Here is a 24,598-nt window from a genome sequence, read left to right on the forward strand (position 1 = left end):
TGTTCTAATGGTCTAGTAATCTTCCAGTCCCTCTAACATTTGTTACAATGCATTGAGAGGTTACATAAATGTGTTGCATGCTTCTTTGTGCAATGAAGATTTGCATAGGACTAATTACAGTAGACAAAGAATTACACAATAACAAAAAGAAGTTACTGAATTTGTTCACACACAGAGGACATGTGCTGCAAACACATGCACTGTAAAATTCTGTTTCTCTGTAAAGATGTATCCATCTATGCATAAATAGCTAAAATTACTTGTGAAGTCAACCATGTGTGAGCCAGAACCCAATCCTTGCTGAAAAGACAGTTAGTGTTCCTTTCTCCATGCACACTTATTTTGTATTCAGCCACTGATTCAGAGGGGATTCTATGGGACTGAAGAAAGCTTTTTACTCTCATTTATGCAGGCTCAGACTCTGGGAATTAGAGATACTCCTGAGACATACTTTATGATTGTTCCCTGTCTTTGGAAAAGGGGAGACAATAGAGTGCTTTAGTCTTTGAACAGATTACAAAAGCAAATCAAAATATTTTAAGAGATTCAGCTGCCGTGGTAAGGAGTTACCAATTCATGAATCAAATAAAATGAAATTCCTTTTACTCTTCCATTTGCCAATTCAATGACATAGCTACACAAAACAGACATTACTGCGGTAACTTGTGTTCCTTACTCCTATCCTGTAGCCAATTGTCCTGTCTCCTGACCAAGTCTATTAAGCACTCTGCATGCTCTGAGACTGAATAAAATCTCAGCAGACACAGATGAATACCTCACAACCCATGATTTTCTACTTTAACTTTCGAAAAATGCCAACAGGCAATCTCTGGGAAATTATCAAGAGGGATATTACTACTCTAACGCACACTCCACTTTTATTATCAGGTCAATATCCTGCACATCCCTTCTTATCTTAAAACTTTCAACTGGTTTCTGTGATTACCAACTCTTTTTACATTTCTGCAATTTTGAATTCAAAAATTCCTTTCCATACTCTCTTTACTAGAAATGCCTATGGCCTGACCTAAAATGTTCCTCTTCTCCTACTTCAAGCAATATAAAATCCAACACTAATTTTTTTTACTCTTTACATCCTCAAGTGCTTCTTCCATATATGCATTCATGACTTCCTGTTAGCTTTAATTCTCTATCCTTTTTCCTCCAATTCTTACAGATTTCACCTATATCTCCTGCAGCTTCTCCCTAACCTCTATTGCATGGCGTATTTTCTCTCCCTCTCTCAAAAATGCTCAAAAAGGTGTTGAAAAAAATGCACCTTACTTATCTTCTAAACCACTCTGCAGGTTATTTACTGGCTTATTATCCAAATTCAAACCTCCTCTTCAGCTTCTCCAAATTTCATTAGAATTTCTTGAGTCTATATCTTCCATTATGGTTTGGGATTTTTTTTTTTTTTTTAAATAATGTGAACTTAAATATGCTGATCTGGTTACACAATGAGAAGTCTGCCATCTACAAGATGATTACTTGTCACCACTAAACATTTCCAGCTGATACCATTACTTCAGATTTCCCAGATAATTCCATGCATAAATCGCATTTAGTGATCCTTACCTGCATAAACACTTGTGGATTAAAAAAAAAGAAAAATTGGATCATTTTGACAAAACCAGGTCAACTGGATATCCAACTGTGTCGCTGAAGATGAAGAACCTCTAGCAGGAGAAAGATGGGGATGCAGAGACAAGTATCCACAAGAATAGGGCGGGTTACCCTGTCTAGGCTGCAGTCAGAGTGGAATGCCTGCTGGTAGCCTAATTGTTTAACTCCCAGTCTCACACTCCAAAGAAACAAAACTGAATTAAAAAGGGACAAATAAGCTAAATGTATCACAATAAAGCCTTTGCTCATTTCTTTATCCATCTACTCCATTACTCTTTCTTCCTGAAACTTCAAACTCTTTTTAAAGCAGAGATCTTTTCTTACATATTGATGAAGCTACAGAAGTGTTTTCAGCTTTAAAAGGCTAATGACAATCCACATTGTAAGAATTCCTCACAGAGCTTGCAGCAGTGGGGAGCCAAAAGGGATCTTCACTGAGTTGGAAGCCTTTCCTGCAAATTTTTAATAATGTAATTGTAAGTAATGCTTACTCACAAAAGCATTCATTTTAAGTCAATACTCTACTTGTAAAAAGATCACTCAAATGAATGCTTGCAATATAGAGACTCCTGTTATTTTTAACAATGGTGGTTTCCTACAGACTTAAATTATTTGAATGGTATGTTATGCTTCTCTGTGTGTATTATGTGTGTGTACATTCTGAAAAGGAAATGGACATGTAAGAAATGTATGTTGCTTATATCAAAAGTTGAACTGCTTTTCAGATTGATTTAGGGTTTTTTATAATTGAAATTTTTTAATATCAGATATCAATCACAGAATATGCTTCTTACATGCAGATGATTATGTTTAGACAGAAGGTGAAAATATTAATTTGTTGTGATAAATGAACATCACATTTACTGGGCAGGGATTTATTTATTCCTACAAATTATATGTATGAATGGTTATATTCTATTTATGATTCTACAAACCATCAACAATTAGTATTTCCAGCAGATTGCTTACATTATCAACATTATTAACTTTAGCAGACCGGTTCATTTTTTCATAACTTCCTCCTTCTCTCCTCCCTCTCATTCTCAATCATAAAAATGGTCACCAGAACCCACTGGTTTCTCCTGGGTTTATATTATTCTTTCTAAGCTGTAATGCAACTCTCTATCAGCATTGCTATAAACCGAGAATATATACTTGCTTTTTGAATGGTTAAGTAAGATAGGCTGTAGATAAGGGGAATATATGAATAGAAATGCATTTTATTCCAACTTGCAGTCATGTTGTGGAATACAGAAGAGAAAAAATATTAGGCAAGTTTGAGAAAGGTTAGAAGAAAGTATTACTGGGCTACTTATTTACTTTTACCTTCCCTTGATATAGCTAATCACCTAATTACCATTTCCTTCATGCTGATTCAAAGCTCATCCCGGTATTGCTAAATTATTGTTCCTACCAATTGCACTGCAGGTTACTTTCTAGGTGTTGGCTAAGAGCTAGCATTCCTGTAAATACCTATAATTCTATCTTGAGAAATTGATAATTGTTCCTCTTAAAAACCTCTAAAAAGAGGACTGAGGGGGTATCTTTTCAGCTTTTTACCGGCTAGCGCTTGTAGTTCAATGCCTTAGAAAACCTCGAGCAACCTAGAGAGGTAGCACGAGCAATCCAGCATTTTAGTAACTCTAAAATCAGTAACTGTATCAGCTACAAAGCAAATACCACCAGCAGAAGCAAAGAGGGAGAAATACAGCTCTGGTCTCACCTAATTTCCCGCAGTTAGAAGCTTTCAAAAAGAAACAGACGACAAGAGATGTTCGCAGAAAGAGTTGCAAAGCCAGAGAGGTGGGGCCTCCTTTCGTCTTCTCTTTTATTCTGAGAAGGGGAAAGGGGAGGACTGGGGGTGGACCTGGGGTGACCGGCCAGTCAGACACTGCTAAAGAGTTTGAGTTACATTTGGTTTTGCCCCTGCTTTGGAACAAAGGAGTTCAGAGCACATGGCAGAGGCACGTGTCTTGAGGAGGGGAAGCTCAGAACAGGCAGCAACAGAGGACTATCAATAATTCTTTTCTCCAAAGTCTCCTTGGTGCTTGTAGTTGTATTTCTCACATGTACCTTTCAGAAATGAAGAAAAAGTTCTAGTGACAAAATCCAAAGTTCTCTGATAACGATTCCTCTGTACTTGAGCAAGTCTGCTACTGAGAAAAAATGTTCCATGTTGAGAGTTGTAAGTCACAGAAGGAGGATTTTTTCTTAAATGAAGTACTAGTGAAAAATGGTATCTCGTCTAGAAACAACCTGTGATGTTTCTCCCTTTGTAATCATGTTCTGTTTTGTGGTCTAAAAGAAATGAAAGTTATCTAAAATTTTCCATTAAAGTTGCAAGGCATTTCCCAGTTAGACTAGGAAAATATGGCCTGCAAAATTTACTAGCAGGCAGCATTCACTTAAATAGTTGACTCTCTTATTTTGTATTACTTCTTTGGTGTGATTAGGCATTTTACTTAACATATTTCTGGAGTTTGCTTTAAGATTATACAGTTCAAAATGTTTTCATTTGCTGTGTGAAAATGGAGAAGTGGTTTAGTCAGTGGAAAAAAAAGAAACAGATACTAAAGCTGCTGGGTTGGTGGCGAAAAGTGAAATTTTAAGGCAAGTGTGAGCTACCCTAGCTCCCATTGCTTCTACCTAGTATGGTTTTTTTAACAGTTATGCTACAGCTTGCATAAGAAATTTTGTTATCTGACGTGGAAACACTGCATATATCAAAGTAAGCGTACTTGAATACAATTAGCAATGAAGTGCTTGTTTCTTTGACTGTTGTTACAATAGCAAAGTTACCCATTACAGAGTGAGCACAAACTTGTCCCTCTTTCAGATAAAAGGTGTATTTTAACAGAGAAGCAGAAGTTTTCGTGATACCTAAATTGTTAATTCCTTGAACAGCATGGGCTTGACTGTCAGAAGGGTTGGGAACTTAAAAGAAAATTTTGTGATCACATGGAGTTTCTAAAGATCAGACTATACTAGTTTCTTACATAAACGGTGTTTTCATGGACAATTTGCAATTTGTTTTCTATTTTTTTAATTAATTTTAACTGGAACACACACTGAAAATTTGCAGTCTTCATTCTTTTGAGGGAGATGGTGTTTGGGTAATAGCTGGCAAACAGAATATAGATTGATTTGAGTATCAGTGGTCTTTGCAGCAATTACGTATCTAAAAGAGCAAGCAGATTTGCAGAATCTTGATTTTTCCTAAGATTTATTCATGCTCTGACTGCTGCTTTAATCCCAAAGAAAAGAATAGGATTTATTTGGATGGCTTTGTACATCTTGTCTCCATTTGCTTGTAACATACTCAATTCACATCCAACACAATGAATGAGAGTTATTGGCAACTGCCAAAAAAAAGATTTTAAAAAATTTAAAATTTGGAAACATACACTTCAAAGACATTTAGCTTTAGAATTGTAAATGGTTCTAGTTATATAATTTCTGTTAAGAGCAATTGCATTTTTATGTTTCATGATGACTGTATTTCAGGCTGGATTGTGCCTTCGGGCATTATCCTGTAATGGAAGTAATTAGTGATGTAAACCAGAAGGAGGATCATTCCCAAGAACAGTTTCCCAGGCTTTCTCCCTTTTGGCTAGAGGGGAGTGTGCTGCCTGAGTCATTTATAAGATGTAAGGTGCTCAGAGAGCTGCACCAGTGCAGAGATTTAGCTGTTTGAAAGAGCCAAACACAAAAGCCCAACAATCTTAGTGCAGCTGCAGTGAGAAAGGTGGAAAAAGGGAAATCGACTGTCTAGATGGTCTCACAAGGTGATTTACCTCAAAGGGGAGCAATGGGATGCTGTCCTAGAATATAACACTTGACAAGTAGGAGATGAAGAAAATAAATTGTGATTGTGAAAAAGAGCTTGTGTAAGGACAAAAATAAGAGAAGATAAAGTAATAAATTTTATTCAGAATGCCAATATATTTTTTTTCAAAATGACTGGCCTCAAGTTACCTGATGTAATTATAGAGTAAATCTTCTCTTGTCTAGAAATTCTCTGCATTTATGAAGGGCAGATGGGATGGCAGAGGTTAGAGTCAGACATGCTCTATTACAAATTGTCTTTCCATTAAAAAATAAAAAGTTAAAATGTATATAAGTTTATTTTGAAGGAGTTTTTTACCTGTATTTTGCCTAGAGCCTGACACTGAAGGCTTAACACTCTTACATAATGTTTCCAATCCTCTCCAGGACAAGACATGAATAAAACAACATATATAAAAATCTCTACCCTCCAGCCATACTGCTATGGACTGTAATCATGTCAGATCTCATTAACTAGCTAAAATTAGCTCTTGTTCATAACTAGAATGCATAGTCAAAAAAAGAAACAGGATATGTGATGCAGGTGTACCTATATTCACATATGGATATATGTGCATTTCCTGCATGCAAACATTGTTTATGAACAGTTGAATGCCTACCACAATTTGTTTTCTTCAGGAAAATCCTGGATTAAAATTGTGTATGCAACCTTATTTCACCTCTTAGTGAACAACCATTATGATAAAGTCCAGCTGTATTGTCATATATTTATTTCTTCATCTGTCTTTGCCTTATGCAACACACAAATGGTACTCAGAATGCAAAACAATGCCCTGTAGTAAAGAAGGACATTGTGTGTAGCTCATGTCTCATTCACATCTCTGAAAACTTAAGCAGCTGAAGGCAAGAAGAGCAAGGACTGTTGCTAAGTTTAGGGAGATGAGCACTTGGGTGGTAAACTGAGTTCTGACTCACACAAAGGCACATTATGGTTGCTGAATCACTTAAACTAAACTTTAAAAGATTAATATATGTTTGTTCATTTTATGTGCCCAGTTTGTCACATGGGATCTGATTCACAGAAGACAAAGCTCCTCTCTCCCATTGCTCCTACCAAAGACGGATTTTTCAGTTTAGATTAATTTTTTAAAGTGTCACCAACTCTATTTCAAATTGCCAGAAATTCATTACATTCTTTTTTTCTCTCACCTTTCAATCTTCTGTATCACATGTTCTTTTCTTCTTGAGTCACTACTTGTTCAGGCAAGGGCATATTTTCCAGTGCTGGGTCTGAGTAACCCTATAAATGTCCTCTCAGCTTTCAGTGCCATCATGTTCAACCAGAAGTGCCAGCTGTCAGCCATTATTTAATTCTGGCGATACAACACAATTGAAACAAACAAACAATACCCACACATTAAAAAAAAAACCAAAAACAAAAACACACAAACCCTCTGAAAGTATTTTTTGAATTCTCTTTCAATGGAAAGGCTGAAAGATGATTGTCATATAGACAATGAATGAACAAGACCAGATGGTGCAGACCAGTGAATTTGGTCATAAACTGCCTTATCTCGCACAGTTCCCAGACTTACTGCAAAACTCACAAATCAAGACATGCTTATTGTAAGTCCTACTCTTTAATCAACCCTTTCAGGAAAATAACACATTAAAAGAGCAAAAGGCAAAAATTTTGAAATTAGGAAACATGTTTGGGATACATGAGATTTTTACTGATTTTCAATGTAGATGTCACTTTTCATTTACGTATATAAAATAGCGTATGAAAATAGTAGCTTAAGGACAAAAAGCTTGTTGTTTGCTGTGTTCTCAGATCGGGATTGTTTCAAAATGCACAGTATACACAGGCTGAAAGACTGAACTTTACACAGAACAAAGCATTCAGTAGTTAAAAACTCCCTTTTGAAAACTCTCTCATCTAACAAAAGCAGGTAAAAAGGGCTCCTTGAAAGTGTTTCCTATTTTTCATTCCCTTTCCCTACATAGTGGGTGTATCATTCAGCTACTTTATCTGCTCTCCTTTAAACAGAGCTGCTTTGCTATTATTCCTTCTGTCATTTATTACTGAACTTTTTAACCTGCATTCTGTTCAGACACTTGGAAATTTCAGATTAAAAGGTGGTTAAAGAAGAATTGAGTTAGGTTCACTGTATAGATAAATACAGTGACTTAAAAGCACTGTAAGAGAAGTAGAAGAAGAAAAAGTGCAGAATTTTGTTAAAATTAACAAAACATCTGTAGAAAAAAAGCAAGAAACACAGTGATAGCATGCAGAGAAAAACAGATGAATGAAACTTCTTTCTAAAATAATGTCTCATATTTATCACAAGAACTGGAGTGTACTTTAAAAATGTGGAGTAATTCAACTTGATATTGTCTAAGGTGTAGCAATTTAATAAAAAAAAAAGCCAATATATAAATGGATTTAAATGATGATAGTTAAATCTATAGTAATTTGAAAGTTTGAGAATTGCAGTTTTCTTTCTTTAGCAGTTTAACAATGTAATAGCTTGGCTAACTTCAAGTAATTCTTTCATTTAGCAGTTATTGCCAGTCAACTAATTTTCCCTTTACTCTTTTCATGGTAGACATAAACAACATGTACAAACAAACAAACAAAGACACCCATCTCAACCTTATAAACCTATAATTATACTGGATGGTCTAAAAGGGATTACAGACAAATTAGCCATTAAATCAGGCTCAGGCAGCTGTATCTTCAAAAAAGGACCACTAATTATTTTATCTTTTTTTTATTATTATTACTGTTGCTATTTTTTGCATCTGGTATTGTTTTAGGTGACTTCTGACAGTGCAATAGGAGATTCCAACAACTGTTTGCATCTGTTTGCAACTTGAGCTTGGGCTTTGAGGCTGCTGAGTCATAGTGATGGATCTGTGCAAAGTCAGTATCTTAGTGCTGGACTCCGAGTATTTGCTTAGTACCTGCAAAGAGAAGTTTCTTTATTTTAGGAAAGTGTAAGTGTACTGAAAGTGATATTAAAAAACCAGCTGTATGTTTCTCCAATACCAGCTCCAGTAGAAAGGGAAGAAAATTGTGTAAGCAACATATATATACAGCAGCAGCACTGCGCTGAGAGCCCAGAAATTTAATGCAATCAAGAAAAACAGATTATAGGCAATAGGGTAATCTGAGAATATATTTATTTCTGCTCTTTTGAGGAGGTGGAAGGGAGGAAGGGAATGGTACTGCAAAGGTACAGGAAAGGGATATGAAATATTGGGATTGCATGGCATGACTAAAGACTAGCAAGCCCAGTGTAAGTCACAGAACACTGGCTGTGTAGTACAATATTTTGGGAACCTTAAGAAGCAACTCTCTGCTGGTAGCTAAGCAGAAGAGTAGAATTGTTGGTTCACATATGTTCTGCCCAGAATTCTTTTCTACTTTTAAGGATAACTCTTAATCATGTTGCAGTGGAGCTCGGTTGCCGTTCTGCAGAAGAAAAAGTGGAAAGCCTAAAAAATGCCAGCAGACAGCTTATTCGGATGCATTGGATTTCTCTCAAAATTATCTAAGTGATCCTACTTTTCCTTCTTTTTGAACTGCATTCTTTTACTGTATACTTTGTTGAACATTTTTTAAATAAGCTACAATGAGTGCAATGTGCTGAACTTTCCCTCCTTTTGGTCTAGCATTGAGTATTCAACTGCTTTGGGAGGAAGCTTCCAGCAGGAGTGGCCAGAAGGTAGAGACCGATGAATAAACACTTCCTGGAATTCTGTGAAAACAGCATTATTCCAGCTCTTTCTTGCTTGTAACTTAGTCCAAACATGTATTCCTGCCAAACCTCTTGTACCTCTTACCCCCTAATGCTTACTTCACCTTAATGGATTGCAAGGAGAAAAGTGACAGAAGCATACTTTGATGATGCTTTAGGTAAAGCTAAGTTCTTATGAGCCAGCTAATTTTTACAATATTTACAATGCTCACTATAGGAGGAAGTAATTTTTTTACATTTTCTGATTCCCTCAGCACTGTTCTAGACCTGGTCTGGAAGCTGCCCCTAAGCCTTGCACCTTTCAGTATTTACATCCAAATTTGCCAAGTGTATTGTAATGACTTTTTAATTCCCTTACAGAATAACCAATCAATACATACACATTGAAAAGAAGAACATGCATATTTGCAAGTTTACCTTATTCCTAGATCTTAGAGTCTACTGAATAAATAATACATAAAATATATTGTCCAAAATGTACATGTTCTGGTCCTTATATAAGTGTTAACAAATAATTTACAAGTCAGAACTATTGTACAACTTTGGAGTATTAAAACACCATCCTTTAACTTTTGTTGTTGTTATTTTAGGAAGACATATGTGCTCAAAAGTACGTAAACAGGAGTGGAAACTGAAAAGCAACAACAAAATAGGATTGTTATTTAGGCCTTGATTCTGCAAATTTGTTTTGGTGTTAAATATCATGAAAAAAAAACCTTAGTCATTCAACTGTATTTATGCATGCAGTACCTAGAGCTACACAAAATTGAAGTGCACCATCCAAGGAAATACAGCTCCCCCACCTGAAATCTCAAGACATGATAGTTTGTGATACTATGATGACAATATGATTGAGTTTATTGTCATATGTACGTGCGACATTGTATAGTTTAGTTGGGTAATTTTCACACTAAAAGTTCCAATTTCTTGTAAATTTTTGTATCTTTAAGGACTTCCTTTAGTTTGCTTTTCTGTTTGTTTTAAACCTTCTCCGGTGTACAGCTCTACTCCTGAGAGCCAAACATAGCAGGGGGAGAAAATTATGAAATGCTAAAACAAGCCCAAGTGCCAAAATAAAAAGCAAGCAAGAAACCATAACTGGTTATATATATTTTTAGACTTTGGCCAGTGTTCTTTTTATACTTCATAAAGGAAGTTGAGAGCAAAGAAGAAGGGGAGCATTTCTTTTCATTTTCTGGAAACACTGGGGAAGAGATACAGAACAGGAAAGAAAGAAAGAAATGGTCAGGGCAAGGGAAAAATCTTTGTGTGAGGATGTGAAGAAGGCAGGCTGGTGCCCTCACCAGTCTTTTATATAGCAGGGCATCCTCTGACTGGTCAGAGTAATTTTTGTAGAGTAATAACCTGACTGTATCTCCTGCCTTCTGACCTGGATGAAAGGAGACGGGCTCTAAAAAAAAAGAAAAAACCAAAATGTGCGTGGTGAAGAAGTGGGGAGAAGGGAGCAGGGTAGTATTGGAAAATACTGGCTGGACTGCTCCATCACAGTGCCTGGTTTACAGATGCACACTTCTATTCCTCTGTTAATTTACCTCTTGTGGCTCTTTCTTCTACTGCTGAAGCAGTAAATAAGTAAGTTTGTGGGTGATTGTTAGCTGTGAACGTTTTGGGGGCCAGTGAAGTGAGGACACAGCCGAGGTGGCGGGTTGTGGCCTGGCAATGCTGAGCAGGTTTTGCTTCAGCTGGAGCCGGAGCAAAGCTGCTCTCAGCCCCAGCCGCCGCTTCCTGCGACTGCTGTGTTTGTTAATAAGGAGACAAGCGAGGAGAGCTAAAAAGGGAAAAGCAAGCGTCTTGAGGGAACTCTCAGCAACAGTAGCACACGGTCTGCTCCAGTGTATTTCTTGTATGTTAGAGAGAGCTGCCATCCGGCCAGCCACGGAGCTGCTTCAGGGCCGCACCTGAGTGCGGAGGGGCTCGACCCCAGACACTTCCAGCACTGCGGGCAGCTGCGGGCTGTGGTGCCGTGCGAGGCTGCACACCCGGGGTCACCCCGGCCGGAGCCCACTGCCCTGCGCCACGCTGCCCGCGCCTGCGGGCTGCTCTCGGGAGCGGATCCAGCGATGAGTGCCTCCCTCCGAAAATACAATTCCCACCTGGGCCAGTAACTTTGTGATGGGAAGCATCAGCCCTGCCGCTGGAAGGACGGGAGGAGGGAGAGCCGTGTAGCTGGGCAGAGGCCCGGAAACAGAAGCAGTAACGGATGGGACCGGTGGTACCTGTCCTCTCCCCTGCCACACATGTGAACCGCTCTCCGGAGGAAGCCGGAGCAGCGCTGCTCAGACACGACTTGGGCGCACAGCGACTGCAACCGCGGCGCTCGGCACGGAAGCACCCCGAGCTGCGCACACACCGGAGCACGAGTGGCACAGGGGAACCCCCCCGCCCCCCTGTTGCTCCGGCAGCAGGGGTGCCCTGAAGCTGGCGTGACAAGAGGGGATGCCCCTGCCTGCCTTGTCTGCCTGCCGGGGTACTCCGCGCACCCGCACTGAGCCGGAGCTGCGGGAGGGGCACCCCCGCACACGGAGGGGAATCAGGGCTGGCATCCCGTGCAGACGGCGAGCAGGGCGGCGGGCTACTCCTGCCGTGCGCGCACACGCGGTACCCCCGCGCACAGTTCCCCCATCCCCCGCCGGATCGGCGGGAGGGGTAACGGGGGCGCACACGCCTCGGAGCCCGGCGCTGCACCGGGGCCGCCACCGGGGGCACCGCACCCCTCACCCGAGCAAACCCCGGCGCCCCTGCGCTCCGCTCGGCCCGCCGCCAGCCCCACTCCCGAGGGCGAGAGGCACTGCAGCGGTGGGGCCGGCGGCGCCGCGGCCGGAGGGCAACAGGCGGGCGGGCGGGCGGTGTCAGGCGATAACTTCGCGCAGCACCGGCGAGCAAGTTGCGCTGCCGCGCAGGACGCGCCCGCCTCCGCACCCCGCCCGCGCGGCCGGCTGCGTGCCCGCGCTCGGCAGCAGTGAGTGAGCGGAGAGGAGCGTGTGTGAGCGCGGGGGCGAGCGGCACCTGCCGAGGCCAGCGGCGGCTGCCGCGGCACGGTGCGGAGCGCTGGGCGGCGGCGAAGCCGGGCGGCTGCGGCGGGCGCGGAGCGGAGCGGGCTGGGCTCGGGCTGGGTCCGCGCCCGGCGCCGCCGCTGCGCCCTCCCGGCTGCGAGTCCGCCCGGCTCCGGATCACGTGGCGGTTGCCGGAGGCAGAGACTAGAGAGGAGAGAAAAAAAAAGCGCCTCATTCCTTCTTCCACCGCCATACTGTATTTTATAGTAACTCTCATTTTTATTCCTCCCTTTTACTCCCGCTCGGTGAGTACCTTTCCGCTGACATTCTTGTCCTCCTTTTTTTGTCCTGTTTTTTTTTTTCTTCCTTTTGTTTTTTTTTTTTTGTTTTCTTTTTTTTTTTCTTCTTTTTTTTTCTTCCTCTTTGATTATTGTTTAAATGGATTTGATCTTTTGCTGATGACAAGTTTTTTTCCTAGCATGCGATGGTTACTAAACTGTGAGCAAAAGGTGCTGCTGGGGCCGGGAGTCACTGGGAATGAAAAATGATAATATTAATAACACAGACTTGCCAGTCCAGCAACAACTGATATACATTTAGTAGCTATATATATCTATATATGCAACTGGTTTTGTTGTGGCACGGAAAAGCGATGTGAAATATGATGCTTATTTTTTAAAGATAAGAGAAAAGGCATGTTTCTAACTCTTTTTGCAGAGGATTTTTTCTGGTGTTGTTTTATTTTTATTTTTGGGTGTTTTTTTTAAGGGCTTTTTTTTCCATAAAGAGATGGGAATTGCAAATGCATTTTACAGCAGTGTTTACACAGAGTTTATAATCTTGCAATACTGGTGGAAGCCACAGAGCAAGATGTTAATTTTATTTTTTTTGTTACTGTTTCTTTTTTTTTCTTTTTTTTTTTTTTAACAGTGCTACCAGCAGGGTTTTTTGTTTTTCCTCTTCTTCAGTTTTTGATGCCTGTTTATAATGTGAAACTTTTCTTGCAGCATGTTGCAGTTATCGTTTTTAAATACTTTTTTTTCCTCCCTAAAGATAACAAAGCAAAACAGAAAGCCAAAGAGATGATCCTTACTTTTGCACATTTTGCACCTTCACTTTTTATTCTTTTGCCAGCAATGTTTTATGATGGTTATTGTTATCATGATGATGATGATGATAGATATATACATATATACAAATAAATACATTTTCAAATGATGGCAGTGGAAGGTTTTCCTGGAGAATGAAGTGCGGTTTGGTTTCCTTGTCAACGGAAGATGAAGTGAACAACTGAACATCTCCCCAGTGCAGGTACTTCATCTCCTTGTAGGCGTTTCCACACTGTGTAAATTACATTGTGAGATTTTTTTTTTTTTTAAGAAATCTCCTTCCACCCCTTTCTAAAGGTGTCTGTGCAATACACGAGGACTGGACTAAATATCTCTGCCTTCTGATTGCTTGGATGTGTGCAAAATGTTGCACTAATTTGAGCCTAGGTCGGTTAAAGCTGAAGAGAGGTGTTTTATGTGCTGTGCTGTATGGAGGGGAAGGCAGATGGGGAAAAAAAAATCCAGACACCCCTCCTCTCCTCCTTGCGTTTAACAAAACCCAAACAAACAAAACGATCAAAAGTAAAGCCCAAACCGAAACTGGATGGAACCTTGAGATCCTCATTACGAGTACAGATGCTCACAGGACTTTAGACAAAAACAATAGCTCCAGCCCTGTATTCTGGTGACTCGTGTGTTTGTGTGTGTCTGTTTAAATTTATCCATTAGGAAATAGCTGTGAAACAGCAAAGGAGGCTCCCTCAGAGAGCTGGCTCACAGCCACATGAGGCATATTTTGTAGCCCTAAGGGCAGAAAACCCTTATATCCAACTTCTGCTCCTCATATTAAAAAGGTGTAAACAAGGCAGCAGGTTGCCTCTTATGACTCTAATTCATTGGGATGGAGATTAATCAGAAGCTGATATTTGCTTGAAGGTGTTTCGTTTTGTTTTGGTTATTAATAGTGCCACTGGTTGACAGGGAATGGGAAACGGTTACTTTCTGTGATGGTTACTGAGAGTTCAGGATTGGAGGAGAAACTGTTACTTTTCAATGAAAGCACTTAAATGCTTAACAGAGGCTGCCCCTGATGTACAGACAGGATATTGGTTCTGTAAAATACAATTTGGAAAGATTTTTCCAGATGACAGGATGGTTTGGTTTTGGGTTTGATTTTTTGTTGTTGTTGTGTTGTTTTTTTTTTCCTCCGGAAAGAAATGTGGTGCAATATTATGCTAAAGTTCAAGTGCTAAATGTTCTGTGGTGTTCTCTGTTGTTTACTTTATTGTGATGGGATTGCTTACTGTATTTTATATAAAGAGCATTTATGGATCTATAGCTGACTATAAAGATATGCCGTGTATTCAGATGTGGAAACTAAAGTAAGTTACAGGGGATATATTTCTTTTGTCACTGTCATGTAAGCAAATATAATTCGTAGAATTACAAATGCATTTGGAAATTTGAGGCTTCTAATGCTTATGTTTAAATTTTTGCAATGTAACAGCTTTCTTTAAAGTAGAAAGTATAAGAAGTGTATAAATAATGTAATTAGTCACTTTGAATAATAAATAAATTCATTTATCTTTGTAGAAACATAACTATTATGTATTTACACTGGGTTTTTCCAGTTTAACTGTAATAAAAATATTTCGCACATATTTATGCATGGCTTCTGCTCTGACATGTTAAAATACTTTTGGCAGCATAACAAGGTCAATAATTCATGTGTCTAAAAACCAGTCAAGATATTTGCATGATAGATTATGATGACTTTTCTAAAATAGTTACGATGTGTTCGGTCATTACTCCACATTTTAAGAAGACTCAGCTTGCTTATTTTTTCATTATTTAATTTGAAAGCAAGCCATTAAAAACAAGAGAGATTGAAACTTTGTTCTCCACCCCTCTATTTATTTCCATCCCTCCTTATATTTAAATGAAGGTTTTTCTTTTAATCATGTGCAACTCCCAGTGAGCAAAATATCTTGATACTGCTAGAGCACTGAAATAAAGTAACTAGGTTAGCAGTTTCCAGAATGATCCTTTTGTCCTTTGTTTTAATATTGCAGGTGTGTTGTGTGAGTAATTTTGTACAGATAGTTGCTGACTGAAGAGCTAATCCTGCTCACCTAGCCTCATCTTGAAGTCTGAGAAAGTGCATTCCTAAAACTTTATATTTAGCACCCATATTTCATCTGCAAAGCACCTGTTGTCTGAGTAGTATGGTAATTAATATACATACATTTCATTTGCAGCAGTCTGAAGTTGTAGGAGTTCATATATATCAAACAGCCTTGGGACTTTAAAATAGGAATAAAGGAGCCAATTTTGAAAGAGGATCCTTCTACCTCTGTGCAGTATGTGGGCACAGCAGGATTTGGGTTGGTGGAATTGGTTCTGGCTTGGTGCTTCTGTAGTTAAGCTATGACTAATGTTGAAAGCATGCTTTAGAAAGCCATAGTTAGTGTCAAAGACAATTGTCCTTTTGTGCTTTTGAGATGAATAAAAATTTTGCCTACAAATTGCAGCTTTGTCTCTCAAGTGATGATATCATTATATCCTTATATAGTATGAGATATAATCATACTGCCCTAGCTCCTGAAAGTGATGAGTGTCCAGACTGAAATGACATCTTCTGTTTTTCTGTATATCTGTTTTGGTATTCAGGGCAGCATAGGAATTTAACATACCTTTATAAAAGGTTGTAAACCAAAATCTTTGGAAAGCAATTTTTCTTTTCTTCCTCCATAACTAACTGTTATTATCAATATTTACTTGCAAATGAAAAAGAGCAGGTGAACAGATGTGAAAAACTGTCTCGTGTTCAGTGTGCTGACTCATGAATACATGGTTTTTAGCTGCTCTAGTGGCCTGAATTGGTAAAAGAAGAGTATCTTCTTACATTTTTCAACATGGGAGATAGAATTAAAGTGGCCTGTGGAGTCATGAAGTCTGTTTGCTGTGATACTAGGCTGGTCTTATTTTGTTCAGATTCAAAAAGCTCTAGTTTCAGTTTAGCTGGGGTATCTTTCTCACTGCACCTCTTGAAGGCAGTGCAGAGCCTCACTTTCCATGGTTTTAGAAACACAATTTCTGTCCTAAATTTATTTTCAGACAGCTTATTCTTCTTTATTTTTTGTGCCACTGCTGACCTTAAACAGTAAGGCTCCTTATCCATGTCTCTTCTCTTCAGAGTATAGTAGATTTTTAGAGAGTAATTGCAGCTCCTTTTCCCTTGTGATATCTGGGCTTAACTGGGAGAGGTTCCCAACAGTGTGGCTGGCACTGGGAGGGGATGTTGAGACTGGCTCTGACCAAAATCATGCTGCAGCAGAAACAGGGAAGCTGCATTCGAATCTTCTTCTGCCCAAAGTGGTCTGTTCTGCTTTCAGCTGAAAATATGGCAGTTTGGTTTCTGGCTCTCACATCAGCCCAAACACTTCCACCTGAAGCCGCACACACAGACATGCCTTCTTCTGGTGAAATGGGGTTTGTGCCATGTGGACCTTCCCTTCACTCTGCCTAACCAACCTGAATTTCTTTGGGTATAGTGCAACAGGAAGGAACTCTTGGGAATTTCTTCTGCAACACTGATTTTTAAACTCTCAAGAGTTTTCTACATATTGTCTTAGTATTTTGTATTCATATCAGTGAAGGGAAAGTGAACAGGTGTGAGAAAATGCTGCATCATGGACTATCTTCTATCAGGAATAAACATGAAAGATGTCTATAGTGTTCTTTAAAATTTTTACCTTATTAGAGTCTTTGCAGGTTGCTTATATCTTAGCTCTAGTCTTCTAAAGCATTGTTCTATAACCAGTTTCTCTTTTATAGTGTAATTTTTCCTGTTTTCTTCCTTCCCTGCATTTTGGGTTTTAAAAGATAAAAAGATAAAAAAGCTTAATAGTGTAGGATTATAAAGACTGTTAGGTCTGCCCTCAGATGAATATTTTAACTTCCCTTGGTCTTAGAGGATGTGGTGCTCTGTCAAATTCTGAAGCCAAATTCTGTATGTTTTAAGTGCTTACAGAATAGCTGAATAGAAAGCTAAAGTTGAGTATTTCCTGATAAAAAATTATGTAATCTGTGACACTGTCTACATAGTTATCCAATTTGTAGCTCCCTTTAACTGACATACAGACTAACAGAAGAAAACAAAGTGCTGCTTTTAAGTGATATGAAGATTGAAATGCAACATTTTGACCTTTGTTAAGGTACCAATCTTATTTTATGATCTTTAAGCAATTACAGGAGTAAAATGTCTTGAAGATTATTGTTTTGCATATACACACATTAGAATAATTTGTACCTTTTTTTGCACTGTTTTTTTTCTATTTCAAAATGACACTCTACCCTCTATAATGTACTTAATCGTTCAAAAGCATTTATACTTCAGCTTTGGAAGTGTTTTCTGAGAAAGTTTATTTTCGTACAATGGAGTATGTTTTTTTTATCTCAATGAATCATCTGCCAACAATTTAAAAAAATAATCAAGTAGACCTTCAAATTACTAAGTAAATCTCAGGTTGCTTAGTGTGAATAAAATTAATATGTTTTTATCACTGTGGTATTCTGGAACAAAAATATAGCTATGTAGATGAATAGACAGAATCATTTTTAAAGATGTTTTTAGTGTGATAGAGAATTAACAAAAATGTTACATTAATTATCCTTCAGGGCCTAACCAACACTTCTGTTTAATAACTAACAGTTTAACTTTCTCAGTATTAGATTTATACAAACCCGTATTATCTGCTGCCACTTGACAAAAGCTATAGAGTTAATAAATTGCCTCTCTGGTACATCGCTGTGTGTCTCCTGGCTCCTTGTGTCCTGTTGGGGCTCAACCATTCTGCAGTTGCATTTCATTTTCAGGAACAGAGGGTTTTGTTGTTGTTTTTTTTTTCTCTCATGTAGTTCCCTCATGGTTATGGTAGTAAGCGTAATAATTTCTACTCTGACTTGACTGGTAGAGGTTTGAAAAAGCAGAGGTGAATTTCAGATGAGTGATGACCAGCAGTGGGTATGAATGTGGTATCAGCGACACTCCCCAGGTTCTTTATTTTTTCTTTGCACATTCACAAGTCTTTCTCCTAAAATATCCAAAGGTCTGATTGAACTTGGTTTACATCAGTGGTCCTTCCCAGATGGCCTCGTCCTGAAGTCAGTGATTGCCTCTACTGATGTGCAGTCTGAGCAACCAAGTCAACATGGAGCTCTGGAAACAGCTGATGCCTCCTATGGTTAATTTTATGATCCTCTGAGAATAACTTGCAGTCCCTTGGACAGGCAATAGCTTATTAAAGGCAGTATAGGACATTATTATTATTATTATTATTTAAAGAGCTAGAGACCATAAAGGGTACAATGATAACTCTTGGACCTTGGTGATTATTGAATGACCTGGTGAAACTCAGGTCCCCATCTTCCCACTGTGCCCCATATCAACAGACTTTATTTCAGCCTGTTCAGTCCCACTGGTTACCTTCTTCAAATCATCCCTTGAGTCAGTCATGTGCTTTGTGTTGCTCAGGGTTAACAAAAAGGGGATATCTGGCACAAATCAAGTATTAATGAGATTCTTCATCTGACTGAAACAAGGCTAAGTATGTTCTTTAGAAAAGCATCACTTTAGCACAGTTCATTCATTAAAAAGGTGTCTCTGTTTCTGCTCAGAGTTGTGCGTAGAAGCTGAACAGTACCTATTGTCAAAGAGATATGACACATCTTGTTAAAATAGGGTAACTTTACGATTTGTAGGAGGCACTGCACATGTATACCTTGCATTGCAGTATTTTTAGACTGACTGAAGAATTGGAGTTTCTGTCTCAATTCTATTTGCATGGTGTTGACAATGCTAGCTTTTCTTTCTGTTTTGTTGTGTTATAATGGAGTGCAAAAGCACTAAAATGTTTGCATTATCCTAGACATGTTCTTTATTAGAACAATACAAATGAAAGTAACAAAGATACCCTTGTGAATTTTTGCACACCAGGCCTGCTCTCAAGGTTTACTGCATGCTAGCAGCTCTTCTTGTGGGTACAGGGAGTTACAGTAATAACTCACTGATTCTTACAGTGAAACACTGTTCTTTTAGTAACTGCAACAACATACTTCTGAGCTTGATCTGTAATGAAGAGTTACTGTTTATAAAAGAAAAGTCATTCTGCCTAGTTAAAATATTTTATCAAAAGATCCCTCACACAGTAAATACTAGAATAGAAGTAATATAAGATTTAAAAATGTGCTGTGAAAACTGGCATGCAGTTTCTATGAAACAGCCCCCCTGAAGGTATCATTAAAACAAAACTTCATCTTTGGGTACCTTTAAAAGGAATTATCTCTACTGTTTTCTAAGTAAGACACACACACACAATCAGTGCTACCCAGTTCTCATTTAGAATTTGCTACTGATTTCACAGGATAAAACCCTACACTTGAGGTATTGCAGGGTAGGTCAGTTTTCTAATGTGCTCTCTACTGCATAAATTCACATCCACTCTGTTTTCTTTTTCCCAAACTGCAGAAGAAGGATGTAAGTAAGTTTTCCTCCTGCTTATACAGCTTCCAGTTAACTGGGAGTTCTGTAAATGATACAGTTAGAAGATTGGCTCTGGAGAGGTTACCATCTTCTACTTGGGCATTTGTAAGTTGTAACCAATTAATGTACATTACGAATAATGAAAAGAGAAACTGCATTTATGCCACTTTTGCTTTACGGGGGTAGTTTATCAGGACACTGATGCTTATTTTATTATTTTATGAGAAAAGCATACAGGGTTACCATTCATCAGAAGGTGCCCTGCTCCAGTAGGTGATGTAGAAATAGAAAGGCGCAGAATTAGGCCCTGGTGCTATTAAAATCAGTGATACATATGCTGGTCAGAATTTCATGTCAAAACATTTTTTTTTCTGTAGATTTTTGATAAAGTGGTTCACATAAAAGGCTCCATTCATCTCACTTAACCTTGCTGTTTAAAAAATAGGTTTTTAGAACTAAGCTAGTCATCATTTTAGCCATCTAAAAGTTAGTCATTGAAGTCTAACACAGTTGCTCAAGGCTTCGTAGTCAATGGAGATAAATATTCTCTTCCACCAGAGAACTACAGATTACATCCCAACAGAGGCATCTATGGACAGCTGAGATGAACAACCTTCCTAAAACTCCTCTCTCTTTTCATTGATGAGAGAGAACCTAGAGGGCCCATTTAAAATAGATTCCTAACTTCTTTTATGGGTGAAGTTAAAGGAGATGAATTGCATGCTCCCCAACCCTCCACTTCTTGAAATCCTAATTTCACAATTAAATACTTGGTTGAAAAATTGTTTTTTGGCCACTAGAATCTTCATGGCTTTAAGTTTTTACTTCAATTTATTTTCAACTTCTCCAGCAATTCTTTTCACAGAAGTGCAAATGTGTTTCTAAATATTTTGAATCCATTCTGGGCTATGACAAAATTCCCAGGGATGTTTGATGGGGCCAAGATTTCACAGCTTCTTTCTACTGCTTCACCCAGGTTTCTCTCCTTTTATAATGTGATCCAACAAAAATCGATTCTTCAATGAGTTCTCCTCACAGAGTCCTTTCCTAAAAAGGGACTTTAGCTATTGGGTACAATCATGGACCTAATTTTAAAACCTTTGAAAAGTATTGAAACATAAGGGTTATGTGGGTGGCAATGGAATCAGCTAATTGTACTGTATATATGAATTAATGTAGTATATATATATATATATATATATATGTAGTTGCAGTTAAAAAACCATTAGTAGATCAACAGCAGAAGACCTGAATTTGAAAGTTCTGGATGTCTCTGAAGTCGGATTTTAAAACTAAAATAGGCTTTTTAGTTTGTGAGCTGAGGTCACCCAGGCAATGTAGGGGAAATATTGAGCTATTGATAGCATGCTGCTAATATCCTCATGTAAGTGCTTGTTTTTAAATACTCCAGTAAAACCTGTACTTTTGAATACCAGATAGATTTTAGTTTTCCCTGTCTCAGGTAATCTTTTAGAGAAGGTTGGAATTTTATAATTCTGTTAATGTCTGTAAAATCAGCTCTTCAATAAAGTTTACTTCAGTGCCTTGCTTTAGATCTTTCCCAAGTCATTGTGTGTAGCAGGATGCCAAGCAACGGTTGACTTGTGACACCACACAATATGTTGTGATATCAGTGAACAATATGTGTTCCTCTTTTTCCATAAATTATGAATTCTGCTATTTCATTCAATAGATGTTTGGGCTTTCTGTAAGATTTTCTACAAATACTGAATGATATGAAAGTAATGTACATGTTTCTACCGTGGGTTTTGTCTTGTTCTTGGCCCGGCACTACCTAGGTGCCTGTGCAGACATCATTAAACTGCTCACATAGGCCATGTTTTTCACTAACAGCATAGTATGAAACCAAACAAAGCTGAATCCAAATTAGAAATGAGCCATTTGGTATTATAGGAGTAAGCACAAAACTCAGCGTAGTGAGAGTTAATTGCCCAAATACCACAGTATTACTACCATGATAAAGTAAGCTGCAAATGTAAGCTCTAACAGCTGTAATATAATGGTTTGTACAGAGTCAGAAATCTTACAGACTTGTCAGAATTGAAAAGGGAAGTTAAAAAGTTGGAGTTCTCAGCACTTTGAAATAACTGCTTCAAATAAGCGCAGTAATATTCTCTGGGGACTATAAACTGTTAGCTGCAGCTGCCGTGTCACGTTACACACTTCACCACCTCTTTGTTCTTCACATTCTATTTATATTTTGAACTTAGGTTTTTGTACTGTCCCTCAAAAATGCATTGTCTGAGCAGTGTACACATAAAGCAGATTTACAAGGATAAAACCCTTTGCTGACTTCATGAAGTTTTCGTCTCTTTTCCCTCTTTCATTTGTGCACCATAACATTTCCTTTTTCTCTCCTGTGTCTCCACTCAGAGTTAGGAGCACAGTGTTGTTATGGGAATTTAAAGGTCTCATGACCGTAGATTGTCAGAACACAGATGGGCCCAACTGAATTTCTCAGTGAGAGTAGGGCATGTAAGCCAGACACAAATTCAGTGTCTCTGGTCTCTCTCTGCCCGCTGCTCTGGGTGAGTAGGTAGTCTAGGGATTTGACTGAGGATTACACATTTGGGGACAGGCTTGTGGAAGGCAAGATTACAAGAAAAATAATTACAGTTCAGTTTAAGGAAATAAACTATTTTAGGGATGCCACATTTATTTATTTTTAAGTTGGTGTACAAGTTAATGTCATATATAGTGTGACATTTCATCTCAGAAATTTTAAAATGGGTTGAGAAATTCATGATACTTGGTCACAAATATTAATGAATGTTGTAAATATCTGTCATAATCAGAATAGGACTGACTACTTTACACTCTCAGACCTTTTAAGATCAAAGTTAACCCAGCTATAGAGACCTGCGTCACACTGATCTGCATTGACAGAGGGAAGTATATTTTAAAATGTTGCATGTGTTCATTTGAATTTCTGGATCCTTTTTATCTTTTATTTGTAATTTTTTTTTTTATTTCAGACTTGTTGGACCTTCCCTCCTGCTCTGGACCTTTTCTCTGGCGTCGGCACAGCTCAGAAGGATGAATGAAAAGGAAGCAATAGGAGAGGGATGGAAGAGGGGAGAGGAGTAGAAAGAGGAGGAGGGGCAGAAATAAAAATGGAGAAACAATCCCCAGCAATTCAGCTAAGGCTCCAGACAATGGGGATGTTTTCAATCCCCACTCTTCCCTACCTTCCCCTCTAGCTCAGGCAGCTCTCCCTCTCTACTTTAGCTTTCATCACCACTACAGAGATTTCATGAATTTCAATTTTTTTAAAATTAAAGAATGAAGCCGCAACAAATAAAGTGTTGCAAACAACAAAATATACCCATCTTCTCACAAAATATAACATGACATAATTCATGTAAATGGTTTTTGAAGTAGGATTATTTTTCTCCTAGTAGTCTTACATCTTTAACTATGAAAGTATGAAATGGTTTCATAGTTTATGAGGGAGACAAATCTTAGGTTTCTTCTTTCTTTTATACCTAACTTGCACCCTTTAAATCAGTTTGCACATGTCTCTGTGTTTCAGTTTTATTCATCTGGAGCCAAAAGCAGACTTTCTACTGGTCTTTATTTACTTATTTTCTACTGCCCCTTCCTTCAAAACTTTACTTCCAGCAGTCCTCCTTCCTCCTTATCCTCTTAGAGAGAGTATAAATTAAAAACTATTCCTATTCTTTAATTTAGTTTGAATTTTGAAATGTATTATTCAGCTTTGTAGTGCAAATACTCCCACCAGAGTAAAGAATGCAGTCTGATATTTTGTTGTGCAGTGTGACTCAGAGAAAGAAGACTCAGGGACCTCATGACTCAGTGCTGGTCTGGCTCTTGGCTTGGTCCTAGTGTTTGTGTCTTTCTTCGCAGCTGGAAGGAAGGCTGCTGTGAAGGCGGAGGACTAAAAGGACACTTCAGCTAAGCCTCTTTTCAGTCCTTATGGGTACTTGCTTCCTCTTAGCTGTTCCCACCAGGAATCCCTTACACCTGACAAGGTGGCTTTGGGAGTGTTAATAGAAAGAGTAGATCAAGTAACTGGTCTTCCTAAGAAAGTATTTCCTAAATGTAGAGCTTAAATTGGTCCTCTGGCTCCCCTGTACCGATCTGCCTGATAGAAAAAAGCCAAAGGTTAGCTACTGAGTCGGTACAAAACAAGACTCAGTTGTAAATTTGAAGACTTAATTCTTGAAATAGAAAATCCCAAGAATTCCCAATTGCTTTTTAAATACTATAATCAATTATAGAAATTGAGTGAAGAAAGGTGTTAGATTTCAAAATATTTTGGATGGAATAGTATTTATTACAGATGCTGGTGGAACAGGTCCAGAGCAGAACAACTGGGTCCAAAAGGCTGAAATAAATTTTATATCCTAAAAAGACTTTTAGAAAAAATTCTAAATACTATAGGTCAAATGCAAACGTGCTATTAATAAGTGAATAAATAAAAATTACGTAAACCTGCAAGAAAACTGTTACTTCTTTCAGGGATTTTATGTTTAAGGATATGTTAAATTTTATTAACATTTAGGAGAACTTCATTTTACATTTTCTTAAAAGATGCACTACAAATTGATGCAGCTGACTATTGCCTCATTACGTGACAGGAATCTTTAAATTTTGTTGCTCTTGAAGTCTGCCTGATGTATTGCTTTTACGTGTTTAGAATTTGATTATTTGTGCTCAATTTACTTGAGCCATACCCTTGAATAGCAGTTTTCTGATGTCAAGAGGGTACTCAGAGCCTCTGAACTTGGTACTTCAGGTCTCTGGGCAGGCTCTATGACAAGTGGGGGCCCT

General features: G+C 38.5%; 1 protein-coding gene across 2 annotated transcripts in view; it reads left to right on the forward strand.

The window, feature by feature from the left end:
* The first annotated feature begins 12,297 nt into the window (after positions 1–12,297).
* Positions 12,298–24,598, forward strand: part of RALYL (RALY RNA binding protein like) — a 388,415-nt gene continuing 376,114 nt past the window's right edge. Inside the window, exons 1-2 of one of the 2 annotated variants that reach the window (XM_048329273.1) lie at positions 12,298–12,495; positions 13,415–13,501. The gene's annotated coding sequence lies outside the window, so the exon portion shown is untranslated. The remainder of the gene's footprint in view (positions 12,496–13,414; positions 13,502–24,598) is intronic. The other variant, XM_048329272.1, reaches the window with a different exon arrangement.

This window comes from Corvus hawaiiensis, chromosome 26 (assembly GCF_020740725.1).
Source record: "Corvus hawaiiensis isolate bCorHaw1 chromosome 26, bCorHaw1.pri.cur, whole genome shotgun sequence".
Lineage (NCBI taxonomy): Eukaryota > Metazoa > Chordata > Aves > Passeriformes > Corvidae > Corvus > Corvus hawaiiensis.